Source organism: Marmota flaviventris, chromosome 14 (assembly GCF_047511675.1).
Source record: "Marmota flaviventris isolate mMarFla1 chromosome 14, mMarFla1.hap1, whole genome shotgun sequence".
In the NCBI taxonomy this organism is placed as follows: Eukaryota; Metazoa; Chordata; class Mammalia; order Rodentia; family Sciuridae; genus Marmota; species Marmota flaviventris.
In genome coordinates, this window is record NC_092511.1 from 82,119,442 (window position 1) to 82,133,647 (window position 14,206).

At 42.7% G+C, this 14,206-nt stretch overlaps 1 long non-coding RNA gene across 1 annotated transcript in view; it reads left to right on the forward strand.

Annotated features, from left to right (window-relative positions):
• The window catches only part of LOC139701739 (uncharacterized), a 59,447-nt gene that overhangs the window by 30,284 nt on the left and 14,957 nt on the right, over nt 1–14,206 (forward strand). Inside the window, exon 2 of the long non-coding RNA XR_011704247.1 lies at nt 2,334–2,533. This is a non-coding gene — a long non-coding RNA (uncharacterized lncRNA). The remainder of the gene's footprint in view (nt 1–2,333; nt 2,534–14,206) is intronic.

Here is a 14,206-nt window from a genome sequence, read left to right on the forward strand (position 1 = left end):
CTCCATTAGTGATGAAAGGGATTGAACAAGCCTCCAGTAAGTCTCTCACTTGGGGCTTTAGAACAGCAGCTGCACTATCCAATTTCAAATGGGTGACAGACATCCATTATTTTTGAAAGAGAGAGAGATTTATAAAAGAAATGTAGAACTCCAGAAAATAAGGGGATCATTTCTTGGCCCATTGCACTCACCCTCCAAAGAAGCCCTAGGTTGGGCACAAAAAGAAGAAACTCGATTCTCTACTTCTGTTAGCAGGGGAAATTGGAGTTTTTTTGCTTCTTCTGGCAGGTGAGGCCTGTGTAAGTTGCATATTTCTGCAGCTAAGAAGTGGTACCTCTCTGAAAGGTGGGTTATACCCTCCTATATTGATGCAGACCCCAGTGGCTCACCATCAATTCCTTCTTTCTGGGATCTTCTTGCAAATTCAAAGAATGAACTCCACAGACCAGGAAAAGTGAATGTAATGGAATGTAATGGTAGGATTTATTGAAGAACGGTAGAACTCTTGTAGTGCAAGAGGGGACATGATAGCAGGCTTTCTCTGCCCAAGTGTGCTAATCTAGGGGTTTATATTGTCCTTGGGTCACTGTGTTGTGTCCAAGCTTATGCTGGTTAGGCTCTGGAAACATACAAATGCTATTGGCACCAATTTATGCTAATTAATGTTTGGAAAACATTAACACTATTATAGCCCCAAATCCCACTCTGGTTTTCCTCACTTTCATTTTCTGTATGCTTTGGGAAGTCAGAGGTTCAGGTCATTGAATTGTGCATGCTCCATGGTGTGTCTGAAACTGCAGACCTGTGTGGAGTGTGCTTCTGCAGTGGGCATCACCCATGTGTGCAGGCGGGGCTCTTTCAGGGTGATGGATCAGCTTTCCCCAACTCACCTCAGTACTGACTGATGCTCCAACTTACGTGGTCCATCACTCCCCTGTTTACTGGAACTTGTTGGCAGTGATCAGTAAGATGGATGTCTGGGTATACATCTGGGGAGTCATGACAATAGGAGGAGTATATCTTGATTGTGTTGTTAGTTGAAGTATCAAAGATTGCCATGAGTTCTTTCCCTAGAAACCAAGCCTTGTTCACCTATGTAGGAAGCCCTTGGCCATGCTGAATATTTGTTCAGCCTGGCTATCTAGCCTGTCCCACAGGAGCAGAAAATATCTGTCTAAGAAAAATGCCATCTCCATGGGCAATTCTAGAAAATGCTTAAATGGATCAGAAGACTGAAGGCTCAAAAGCAACTCTCCTTCTAAATGAGACAGAAGAGAAAGGGCCAACAATTCCCAGGAAGCATTTAAGTAAAATTTGGGGGGCTGGGGTTGTGGCTCAGTGATAACGTACTTGCCTAGCATGTGTGAGGTCCTGAGTTCAATCCTCTGCACTGCCAAAAAAGAAAAAAAAGAAAAGGACAAGACAGGACAGGAAAGGAAAGAAAAGAAAAATTTGTTTCCTGTGTTTGATATCTATGGCTACCCCAATTATGTCACTGTGACACAGACTTATATTTGGTTACAGGTATATTCTAGATGATCCATCCTTCAGTCTCTTTTGATAATACCACCATTTTGAATATTTTCAGCTGTCCCTTGTCTATTGTGTTAGGAGCGTCTTCCCTACCCATACCTCACAGAAGTCCCATGATTATCTGGAAGAACACTGTGTGTGCTTGTGCCCACCTTTCTAAAGCAAATGTGCTTCTGTCCCCATCTCCCTATGCAAAGAGTACACATACTGCTTCCCCTTATGGTGCAGCATAACTCCTAGTGAGGCCTCAAGTAGACGGTTATATTTAACATATTCATGACTTTTTTCTCAAGTAGAGCAGGTGGAGCAGGCTGCACAAACAACTGCTAACAGTAAAGGCTGCTGGAACTGAAAGCAGCCTGGGCAGGTCACTTTGAGGGCAGCTATCAAAGAGAATGATAGCAGTGGAGAGTTGCTAAGAGCTGCTAGGACTGGCTGTTTAAAGGGTTCCAGGGAACTATCAGTAGCTTCCGGCTCCTCCTGTCAGGAATACAGTGACAGAGTTGCTCTCATTGGACACTGAGGGTCACTGGCATTCACTTTTGGGGCTGTGAATGCTAAGATCTGAGAGATGTTGGCCTTAGAAACTCAGAGCAGCTAATATTAAGGGAGGTGCAATTTACCTATTTGTGGTTGCTCTCCAGATGGATGTTTGAATCCTCAGCCAATTGGTAACAGAGATGTTTAAGGGACACAGCTCATGAAGGGATGTACAGAGAAGGCCCCTTACATTAACTGAGGCCATGTGAACCATGTAATGATTGGGTTTCTGTTAAGATTTTGATCTGTTTTTCTTCCAGGATCAGTGGAAGTGGTGGAGGCTAAATGTGGAGGCAAAGGCTTGGCCCTACCTGTGCAGATACCTCCTCCTTTCAGTCCTCACCCCACAGAGTAGCACAGACACCACAGCAGAAGGCAGCAGCCATGAGAACATTTCCCTACTAAACTATTTTTCCTCACTCTTGACAGTCAACTTCCGTGATGTATAGCTTTGCTCCAGGTATGTACCTCTCTCACTCTCCTCTCCCAGTATCCACCTTTTGCCTTCCTCCTACATTCCCAGTGCCCTCTCCTTGCCCTCCCTTTCCTGGGGACTATCAGGATCATTCCTGAGTGACAAGGATCCTTTGCCCCTTGTGTTGCAGGATGTAGTGAGGGTGAGATCTCACCAAGACCCCACCTGAGAGGTTGACTCACAAGATATCACACACCTACCCAGTGCCTCTACTTCTTTCTCTAGGGTATGATGACTGAAACTTTCTCTCAAATACTGGGCATTAGAAATCAGCCCCAGAGTCACATCTAAGCCTGGTTTTGATGACTGCTTGTCCTTGCAGAAATTTAGTCTGTTTCCATTGTCTTCTTTAAATACACATTAAAATTTGGTCAAATATGCTCTGCTGGGTGAAAGGAGCAGAAGACCATAAGTGTGCAGGGTGATGTTTCATGTTTATCTGGAGAATAGTTAGTTTTTACTCTTTGGTGTTTCTGTGTGTGAGAGGCTAAATTTCCTCTAGTGTCCTTATTTTTGTCTCCCCTCTTGCTGATTAGTTTCCCAGAGGATCCTTACTGATTATGGACTGAGACAGGTTTTTTCCCTCTCTCATTATACAGAAGCCCTATTGAAGTGGTGCTAAGGTGAGGACCTGGGATAGGAAGCATTCCCTAGTCCTAGGATCAGACCTCAGTCTCATAGGGAGCCTGTGTCCCTGAGCTGGGACCTTCATGCATACATCTCATTGGCACCCATTTCCACCCATGGTGGGGAAGGAAGGAAAGAGGGAGCTTGATTTTGGTGTTTCTGTCCCCAAGTCAGTTAGATGCTGATAAAATGCTAAAGGTCAGGCTCTGACATGACAATTTCTCTTGTAGCAGACTTTTATAAAGTAGAACTAATGCTCTGGAAGTCCATCACACAGACCTCCTCCCTACAAACAGAACTTCCTGTGTGATGGCAGGGACCCTGAACACAGGGGCCAGGGCTGCCAGAATCTGTCACCCCATTAGTGCTGTGAAAAGTGCTGAGAGAAGTACCCACAAGCTGGGCAGGATGTGCACCTTAAGAGTTCCACAGGCTCTAGCTAGGGAGAGCTTTTATTCAGGTGTTTTTGTTTGTTTGTGCAAGCCTAGGAAAGAGACAGAGGTTTATAAGTAGTATCAGTAAAAGGGACGTTGAGGAGTTCATGGAGTAATAATATTTGGAACCTTTTACCTTCACTTACTGGAACCTACAGATGGACTGGGAGGAAAGCACACACTGATGTTTGGTTGAGTGAACAACAGGAATCAAAAGGACTGAGTGCAAAAGGGGTAAAATCCCTGGGCCCAAGATGAGCCTGTGTTTCAGGGTCCAGAGAATCCAAGTACTGCAGCAGGTGGTCTCTAATGCTGGGATGGCAGGTTTGCAGATGCACTCCCTGAACGCTGAATGAAGGGCCAGCCCAGAGGCTCTGGGAGGAGGAGCCGCCTTTCCTGAGACACCTCAAAGCCTTCAGCCCCACTTGGTTCTCTTCCTGGTTGCTCCTGGCTTCCAGTCAGCTCTGGACCCCTCGCGCATGCGCACGTCCTTGGCTGGAGGCACTGAGGCGCCTGCGGGCCACCACCCAAGGGCTCTAGGGTCCGTTGGGACTCGGGCGCCCGTTGGGGCTCCAGCGGGGCAAGGCGCAGGCGCGAGCGCGGACGGCGGGTTCCCAACGGCCGGCTGGGCTCCCATGGCAGTGTCCAGACTCAGTCCCATAGGCCCCGAGGTACTGGACCCGCGAACCTCTCTGGTCCCCAGTGTGTCCCTGCCCGGTCCTCCGTCCCCTGCGCCATGCTGGGCAGCCCGGGCGCCGGCCTTGCTTCCCCTTGGGACGTGGGCCGCCCGCACCAGGCCTGGAAGTGAGGGGCGCAGTTGGCCAGTGAGATGGCCATTGTCCATCCGTGTCCCTTGCAGCCTGTGTGGCGCCCGGTCTCCAGGGCACCTGTGCAGTGCTTGACAAGCCCGGTCCAGGTCAGCAGGTCCATGGCTCCTGTCGGTGTCCGAGGAAGTGGTGAAGGTCATCTCCTTGTTCCTGGTGAAAGCTCTGAATGTTGGGGGCACTGTCAGCTGGCATCCGGTTGTTAGGCTGAAGGACGCGCATTTCTCATGATGTTAGCAACTTTGCAGAAGGGAACACACTGAGCCGAGTGTGCTGAGTCCTCTTTGGTCACACTGTGATTGAGGAGCCCTCCTAGGTGGGCTGTTGGTGGGCACGTCTGGACAGAGCACCTAAATGATGATGGGAGAACCGTGTGAGCACAAGTCGTGTGCAATAAAGAGAGTCATGTTGTATTATTGCATTTTGTGGTGCTCTTCTTTTACATTAGTGAAGTTATGCGCTCTTTTTTGTAAATGTTCATTGGCCACTGGAATGTCAGAGTTTGGTTTGGGGATGCTAATACGTTTTGATTCTTCTTTTGCCTGCGGTGCAAAATTGTGGGGTGCATGGTTGCATCTGACTATGTTGCAAGCTTTTTACCTTTTGGGGAATTATGGAAATTCAGAGGCCATGAATTTTTGGTTGCATGTCCATTTAGAAAATGGTGTTCCTAATGTGTTTATTTGCATTCATAGTTTTGGGTTTGTTATGTTTGAAGTTGGCTGGCGAGAATCTGAGATTTGTATGTTTCTGGATGGATTATTGAGAGAAAGTTTTGTATCTGCAGTGGGAGAGTAGGAAAGTTGCATTTGGAGGGTGTGAGAAATAATACATATAAACTCAGGGAGTTTGGTGTAGGTGTTTGTATTTTGGCTTTGGATATTTCACCTGTGGAACTCCTCACTGCCCGCCCCACAAATGCGGCAATTTTAGTTTATATCATGGGTTATTTGGAATAGATATGTGCATGTGCATATGGGCAATGCTTTAGTAACGTCATTGGGTATATTTTCGGTGGGTATACAATCTGTTTTGGGCAATGTAGTGGGAATGTTTGTGTACTCAGGATATCATGTATAGTTGTGGGGTTTGTTTGTAGTTGTTTTATGGATTTTTGTATTTCCTTGTGTGAGGTCAGGTCTATGGCTAATCTTGAGGAGTTGTCGAATGAATATGTGTGATTGTGATGTGAAGTGTATGTTATTCTCCATTTTGGGAAATGGATGATTTATTTCTTTGTGAATATTTGGAAGTGTGTGACTTTGTATATGCAGGTAGTGTGAGATAATAGGATATTTGCATATTTATATGTAGCTATTTGATGCTTGTGGAGAGTTACGTGTGTATTGAATTTGTAGTTACTAGCATTCTTTGGTTTTGTATGGGGTGTTTTATAATCAGAGTTGTGTGAAGTAAGAATGTTTATGGGACATGGGTACAGGTATTCCAGGGGTATGGCAATTTTGATGAATATCTTCTGGGGCAATGTGGGGACTTACTAGTATGTAACTGGGAAGTAAGGCTGTCGGTATCTGATGGAATGCTGGGCTTGTGCATTTATGCCAAAACGTGGGAATTATGTTTGTACATATTACAGGTGTGTAATATGCTACACATATTGCTTAGTATTTGGGGGATGTAGGATCTGGTTTCCATTTTTAAAAATTAAAAATTTTTAAAATTTATAAGTGGTTTGTTGTGTATTTTTAAGTGGCGTGCTAGAGAATATTGTGTGTCTTTGGCATGTGTACTACTTTGTGTATATTGAGCTATGGGGAGGATGAATCATGTAAGTTTATTTTCAGAAATGTGGTTGTTATGTCAAAGTGCATATGGACAGTGTGTCTGTTGTATGTGAATGTGTGTGCATAGTTATGGGAATGACGTGAACATTCAGGGTACTAGGGTTTTCTGTTTTAGGTAGAAACTGGTAATTTGTCTATGTGTTGATGGTGCAGGTGTCACCAGTGAAGGGTTTGAGAAGGTCTTCAGAAATGTAGGATCCTCAAAAAACCTCAAACCTTCAGGTTTCTTGGCAGAAAAGAATTTAAGGCCCAGATTTTAGGGAAAGTGAAAGAGCTTGATTGCAAAGCAAAAGTACACACTCGAAAAGCTGAGTGTGGCCGTACTTAGAGGCCGAGTAGCCTCCCAGTCAGCTGGTTGGTGGCTTATATTGTTCAGGGGAAGTAATATTTATAAGCAGGGGTTGAATATGAAGGGGGTTCTCTGGAACTGGGAGGTCTTTTGTGGAACCCTGCTCAGTTTCATTAGCATTTACTTATGCAACCAAGGGGTGTATGCGTACATGTGGTGATCAGCCTCAATAAGTAACAAGGTGAAAATTAGGGTTAGGAATATCTCTGGAGCGTCTGTGTGAGGAACCAGGCAGAGCTTGCTCGAGATTGCAGTCACTTTGTAGTTAGGTAGAATACTATTTTGTCCAGTCAGACGCTAGCAGGATATTTATGGTTGAGTAGGAGGCCTGAAACTGCAGGTATCTTTTGTTAACCAAGACCAGCTCACAAGTGGCCTGCTAAACCAAGACCCACTGACACCTACTGACCCTGTTCCCTATTTCATACATCTGTGTCTGTGCAGGAGTTATGAGCAGTGTGTGTTTTAGAGATCTGTGATGTAGATTTATTTGTACATTTGTGGTTGGAGTTGAAGTTCCTTCTTGGGGTACAGGTGGAATGTGTGCACATATTTACATATGGGCTGGAGCTGGCTGGCACTAGCTTGCGACAGCTGATGGTGCTCATCTCTATCTCGTTCTGTGTTCAGTGGCATCAGGTTGGTAGGCTGAAATTAGTCATGGCAGGGTGGTTACAGCACTTACATTGAAAGTGAAGGCATGGTGGCTGGGGTTGTGGCTCAGCGGTAGAGCACTTGCCTAGCATGTGTGAGGCCCTGGGTTCAATCCTCAGCACCGCAGAAATAAATGAATGGAGTAGGGGTATTGTGTCCAACTACAACAAAACATAAATATTCTGTTTTGAAAAAAGTGAAGGATTGCTTGCCTCCCCTGGAGAATATCTTATTAAATATTTACTAGCATATTGTGTGTGTATGTGTTTGTGTGTGTATGAGTGCTCATGTGTGTTTGTGTGTGTGTGTGTGTGTGTGTGTTCAGTATGTATGAGTACATGTTTGTGTGAAGTAATGACATTCAGGCAACAGTCTGTTTGGATTCTCTACATGCATTGTGAGTTGGGCATCAGGGATTATGGACCCTTGGTCTATGCAGAGATAACTACATTGATCCTCGCTGGGCAAGCTGACTTTTCAGGGCCAAAGAATCCTCTTAAATTTTGATTTCTTTTTTTCTTTGTGTGGATAGATTCAGTGAGGTCTGTTCCTGAAGCAGGAACATAATTCTTCACCATTTGTGTGGTCCTGGATCTAGGTCATGAAATGGTTAGCATGGTGGGCAGATAGCTATGGAGAGCAGAACGTTCATAGCGTTGGCTACATCATGGGCAGAAGTCATAAAGTTGTGTGATTTCTTGGGCATGAGGTGAGATGGGAGATGTTCTCTCCATGCACAACCTTCTGATAAGGAGCTGGGCAGCTACAGGGGCTGTTGGCTTCTCTGGGACACAGCTGGTGGGCAGAGACACCTGGTTTCTTGGGTTAAGCTGTCGAAAGCCTGCAAAATCTGTGCCTCAGCTACCATGTGCCTCCCAAACCTCATACACACACACACACATACACACACACACACACACACACACTCTAGAGGTATGCTAGTAAGATGTGCTTTAGGAGTAGGCAGAAGAGCCTTGACTTCTAGTTTACAGGGGTGTAAGTGTCCCACCATGCTTAAATTTCCCAAACTGGTGCCACTAAACACAGTGTATCACAGTGTTCGGTGATGCACTGACCCTTGGGCAAGTGGCTTTGTTCAAGTGTCTTAACCTCTCTGAGCCTCAGCTTACTTTTCTATAAAACTGGAATAATAAAGCTAACTCTACACGATTGTGAAGACTAGAGTTAAGGTGTAAAGTGCTTGGAGCAGTGAATGGTGTGTTCTTAGTAGTTGCCAAAATGTTTGGTATCCTGTTTATTGGTCCATCCATAATATCCATCTCTTTAATACACCCCACTTTCCATCCATATCAGTGCATCAGCATGTATTTTATAGCCCATGGGGAACATGGGCTCCCTGCTCTTGCTCCTAAAGCCCCAACTTCCACCTCTCCCTCATAAGAACATTGAGTTTAGCATCTGTCTCATGTAGGATTCATACCTCAGGGAAAGGGAGCAGTCCCATTGTCTTCAAATCCTCCAGAGCATCCTTCAGTGACTGTATTAAGTAAGCAATGAAGAATAAAAAAGAGATAGGAGGGTGTGTTTTTGACTTTCCAAAAGTTCAATATGATAACTTGCTCTTGGGTAAAATTTGTTCCCCAGAGTCTACACCTAGTTGAGGGAGTAGCAGAAATGACCTGGTTCCCTACCTCACTGAATCTCTGCCCCGTGCCATGTGACTCCTTGTGTCCTGACTCTGAGCTTTCTGCCTTGCTGGGAGTCCTCCTCTTTTTTTTCTATCATTGACAGGAGGACATCATGAGGCTGATTGCTGGAGGACATGGCCCTGGGAGAGCTGCATGTCCCTGTCACTTGAGTGAGGCCAGACTGGGGAAGGAGAGCTGTCTGGCAGAGCCATCCCTAATCCTGACCCTCAGATGCCATGCCTGAGAGGATAAATGCATATCATTTTGAATTGCTGAATTTTCCAGTGTTTGTTAGTCTACAATATGGGTTCACTAGGTATCTAGTGCACCCGAAAATGAATGTACACCTTAAGATAAGATTGTATCCAGTGAAGAGAAAAACACAGAAGTTGGAACCATTTAGTATGAGGGAATGTATTCTTCCATTTGCACTTTTCCTCAAGTCTATATTTGTAGCCCTTCCCTTCTTTCTGTAGAGACCCTGTCCCTTAATCTAATTTCTGACTGATCTCTCCAAAAACTCCATGTGTGAATCCATAATACATATACTTGCTTATTGTCTATTTCCTTCTGTGGGGTGAAATATCCATAAGAGGGATGGTCTTCAGTGCCTCTTGGTGCTTAATGAGTAAACATTGAAGGAATCAAAGAATGCTGTCTTATGTTGAGTTCCTTGCAGTTCAGTTCCTGAGACAGTTTTGTAAGCATGCTGTTTTTTTTGTTTGTTTGTTTTTGTTTTGTTTTGTTTTTTAAGAAAAGTTCAAAGAAGGCATAATCAGGTCGAGGAAAGGTTGAAATATGACTCAGGCCCCCAAACAGTCTCAGCTAGCCTCATGTGTCAGTGGAGGATTAATATTGTCATTAGGGCTATTCTCATCTTTTTATTACCCATCTATCCATGAAACCTCCCTAGAAAGTTGTAAGAGCTCTTGAGGGTGCTCTCTATAGCTGATGCAGTGTCAAAGGAGCTGACAGCCAAGGCTGTTTCCAGCAGCCTTCCCAGAAATTGGTAAAGGAGTCCCTTCATTGAGAATAGATCCAGGCTGCAGGTGTCAGTATCCAACATAGTCTACTACTGTTCAGCTCAAATTCATTACTTTCATTTCCATTCTGAGGAAGGAAAAAACAAATGTGTGTTTGTGTTCAGGATTGTGGGAGTTGTTTTTGTATTTCAGAGTAGTATGTCTTTGTACAATGTTTGGGTTAATATATGTTAATTTAGGGGCAGTGAGACCAGTATATGAGAGGTTAAAAGCCAGCATAGTTGTAGATGCACACAATTCCTTTATTTTATGTATTTACTTTTATGTGGTGCTGAGAGTAGAATCCAGTGCCTTAGGTGTTTTAGGCAAGTGCTCTACCACTGAGCCCCAGCCCCAGGCCCAGCCCCTAGCATATATATTTTTGATATGGAAGAATTTCAGGAGAGAATTTGTTTGTGTTCTGTTGAGCATTTTACGTTGTGTGTGTGTGTGTGTGTGTGTGTGTGTGTGTTTTCACTGTAACTCAGTAGAGTCAATGACTTGAGAATTAGTGAGAGTGAGCTTTATTAGCAACAAGCTGGCCTACTCTTTTTTATTAAGCTACGTTTCCGTCTTTCATTTTTACACCATTTATCATGAGTGTAGCTTTTCAGCAGGGAATATTGAAATTATGCTGTGTCAGACCTCCAATGTTGTTCTTGTTCAGAATTGTTTCAGTAGTTGGTAGCTCTTATATTTCATGTTAATTTTAGGATGGATTTTAAAATTTTTGCAGCCAAGAATCTCCACTTTATGTACCACCACAAAACTGGGATTCTAATTAAAATAAGGTGTAGTCTGTAGTTGTATAAATATGTCAAAATATACTTTCCTGTCATGTAGAACTAAAAAGTACAAATAAAGTATAATATGAAAATATGAATATAGTATTCATAAAAAAAGAAGTTAGGATTTTCTTAGGGCTGGCACTGAAACTATAGATTGCTTTGGGTAATGTTGAAGCTACAAAAACAAATTTGTGTTAACACATCTAAGTATTCTTGCCCATGATATTTGATGTCTTTCACTTCTTGATGTCATTCTGTGTCTCCTTCATTGTTATGTAGTTTTCAGCTAATAAATCCTTGGTCTTCTTGGTTACATAGGGTCTTGTATTATATTTTATTTGAGATGGTAGGTTGAATTGTTTTCTTGATTTTTTTCCATATTTTCAATTTAGTACATACAAACATAGCTTATGTGTGGTTGGGTTATGTATCTGCAACTTTACTGTATTTATTCATTTTGCTAATTATTTTCTTGGGATCTCAAGGTTCTTGAGATATGAATTTATATTGGCTTTTAGTCAAAGGTAATTATACTTCTTCTTTTCCTCTTAGTATGCCCTTTTTCTCTACTTATTGCTGATTGATCTGGCTAGTCAAAACCTGTATCCTTGTCTGTTTTTCATTTTTGTGGAAAAGATTTTAATCTTTGATGATTCAATATAGTAGCTGTGTGTTTTTCCAATATGTAGTCTTTATTTTGTTGTTAGTGTTGTTTTTTTTTTTTTTATTCTTTTACAGTACGAAGGATTGCTCCCATGGCCTCACACATGCTAGACATAATTATACCAACTACAGAAGAATATCCTGGCCCTTTTGTAAATTTTATTTTGAGACAGGGTCTGGTTAAGGGATCCAGGGTGTCCTAGAAGTTTTAATTTTTCTGCCACATTTGTTGAATATTATGAGATTACCAGTATGCTCCAGCACATCCAGCTATTTTTCTTCCTTCTATTTATAGTTGTTTTGTACTTGTAGTCATGAAAAGGTGTTGTTGCCAGATGGATGCAACAAAAGGGTTTTTAATTAGGAACAGATATTGGAGGAGACACTCAGTAGACAGAGCAAGGGGAGTTACTGAAGTGAGAGTACACTGCTTTAGAAAGGGCCAGTGGGCTCATCCATGAGAATGGGCGGCCCTGAGGCAAAGAAGGAGCTGGGAAGCTGGCTGTGAGAAATAAAACACACCAGATCTGGGATGCTAAAGTTAGTGATGGGATATGGAATATTGCTCCATAAGAGCAAAGAATGTTGATAGAAATTTTTTCTGTAGCTTCATTTGGAAACTTTAGAAACTTGAGAGGAAGTTGAAGAGTTTGTTTCTCAACTCATTGTTTCCAGAGTCTCAGTAAAAACTGTTTTTGGTCTGGTTTCAGAAGGGCAGAGCCAAGAAGAGGAGAGATTAAAGGCTTTAGTCACTGCTCATACTTGGAGAAGTTGTCCTAAGGCAAAAGTGAAGTAGCAAAGAGAGCAAGCAAACTTCACTTAATAATTATGAACTACATATCTGATTTGAGGAGTTATAATGCCAGAACAGTAAGCAGAGGTCTTCAAGAAATTCACAGCCCATCGGATGAATTCTTTGAAGCTGTGTGTGAGCCTGGAATATCTTTAGGATCCTGAGGGAGGATTTTTTCCCAGGAGAGGTTGATCCAACTCTTTATGCTGAGTTCCTTTATGGCCATAGAGGGAGCTAAAATGAGGTGTAATGTGCCTTCCAACTAGGTTGTAGCTGATTTGATGGCTTCACATCCTTCCACGTCTCAAGAAAAACCTGGTCTCCTGGCTTTCCTTTCTTGTGTATCTCTATGGAATTTACTGGACATGGCCAGCAGGCATTTCCTTATTCTTGGACTGTGGCCTGAACTCATCCCAGATCATTCAGGTAGTGCAGAATCTGATTCACTTCTGAGTCAATGATTATATTTGCTGATATATTATATGGATGTAACGTCAGATTAACTTTCAGAGAATTTCTAACTCTCTTAAAGCCAATGTGTTATAAATTTATTCAGTTTTGGATGTTGCCTGACTACTTAGCAGAAGTACTCTTAAGGGAATGGTTGGCGCTTTTTATATTACTGGACGAAAATGGTGCTTAAGGAAATGTAGATAATACTATATCCCCAGTGCTTTTGCTACTAGCTGGGTAATTTGTGCCCTGAAATCTTGACCTTTCTCACTTTGTAGTGATCTTTGGAAGCCAAAGGAGGGATGATTTCCTTTTGGAATACCTTTGCCGCCTCTGGTGCCTTTTATTTCTAAAAGAAAAATCTGTAACCTCCCTGTAAATGTATATATGAGGATTATTATGAGTTTATATCCTGTGAATTAGGGAATATGGGTGAAATCTTGGATCCAGTCTCTGCCTAGGTTTGATCCCCAGTGCTGATCAGGTCCTAAGATGGGTGGTGATAGCACCTTTCTGAAGTTATTGAAGGTGTAGAGAGAGTGGTTTCAGGAGAGCTGGTGGGTGGTCTTTGATGTTAGAAAGTCCATAAACATCTGAATGACTCTTATATACTGCATCTATTGCCTGTCAGTGTAATGCCTCAGGAAAATGTATTTGTTGTTTTCATATAACAAAGGCCTAGTGGATTCTTCCTGTTTCTTCACCCACATAGGTTCTTCTTAAGACATTATTTTATTTGCATTTAGGGTGGGGAGGTCTAATGGGGATTGAAATTGACCACTGCTGCCATACCCATCCCGATTTTGTATTTTTTTTTTTTTTTAGAGAGTGGTTCTCATTGCATTGTTGAGTGCCTTGCTTTTGCTCAAGCTGGCTTTTTACTTACGATCCTTCTGCATCAGCCTCCTGAGCCACTGGGATAACAGGCATGTGCCACTGTGCTTGGCAACATTATTTGTATTCTTCTTTTTTTTTTTTTTTTTGTAGTTGGGCACAATACCTATATTTTATTTATGTGTTTTTATGGGTGCTCAGGATTGAACCCAGAGCCTTGCACTAGCTAGGTAAGCACTCCACTGCTGAGTCACAACCCCAGCTGACATTATTTTTTTCTTGGTTGCCATTCTTTTTTTTCTTTTTCTTTTGTAGATTATTTTTAAAAAAATAAATGACAATGGAATGCATTAGAACTCTTATTACACATGTACAGAACATTTTTTCATATCTCTGGCTGCATATGAAGTATGTTGACATGTCAAAGTACATGTCTTCATACATGTACTTTGAATAATGATGTCTATCACATTCTTCCATCCTTGATAAACCCCTGCTCCCTCCCTTTCCCTCCCACCCCTCTACCCTATCTAGAATTCATCTATTCCTCCCATGCTCCCCCTCCCTACTTCACTGTGAGTCAATCTCCTTGTATCGGAGAAAACATTGGGCATTTTTTTTGGGGGGGGGGGCTTTTTAACTTCAATTAACATTATCTTCTCCAAAGCCATCCATTTACCTGCAAATGCCATGATTTTATTCTCTTTGATTGCTGAGTAAAATTCTATTGTGTATATATGCCACATTTTATTTTAATCCATTC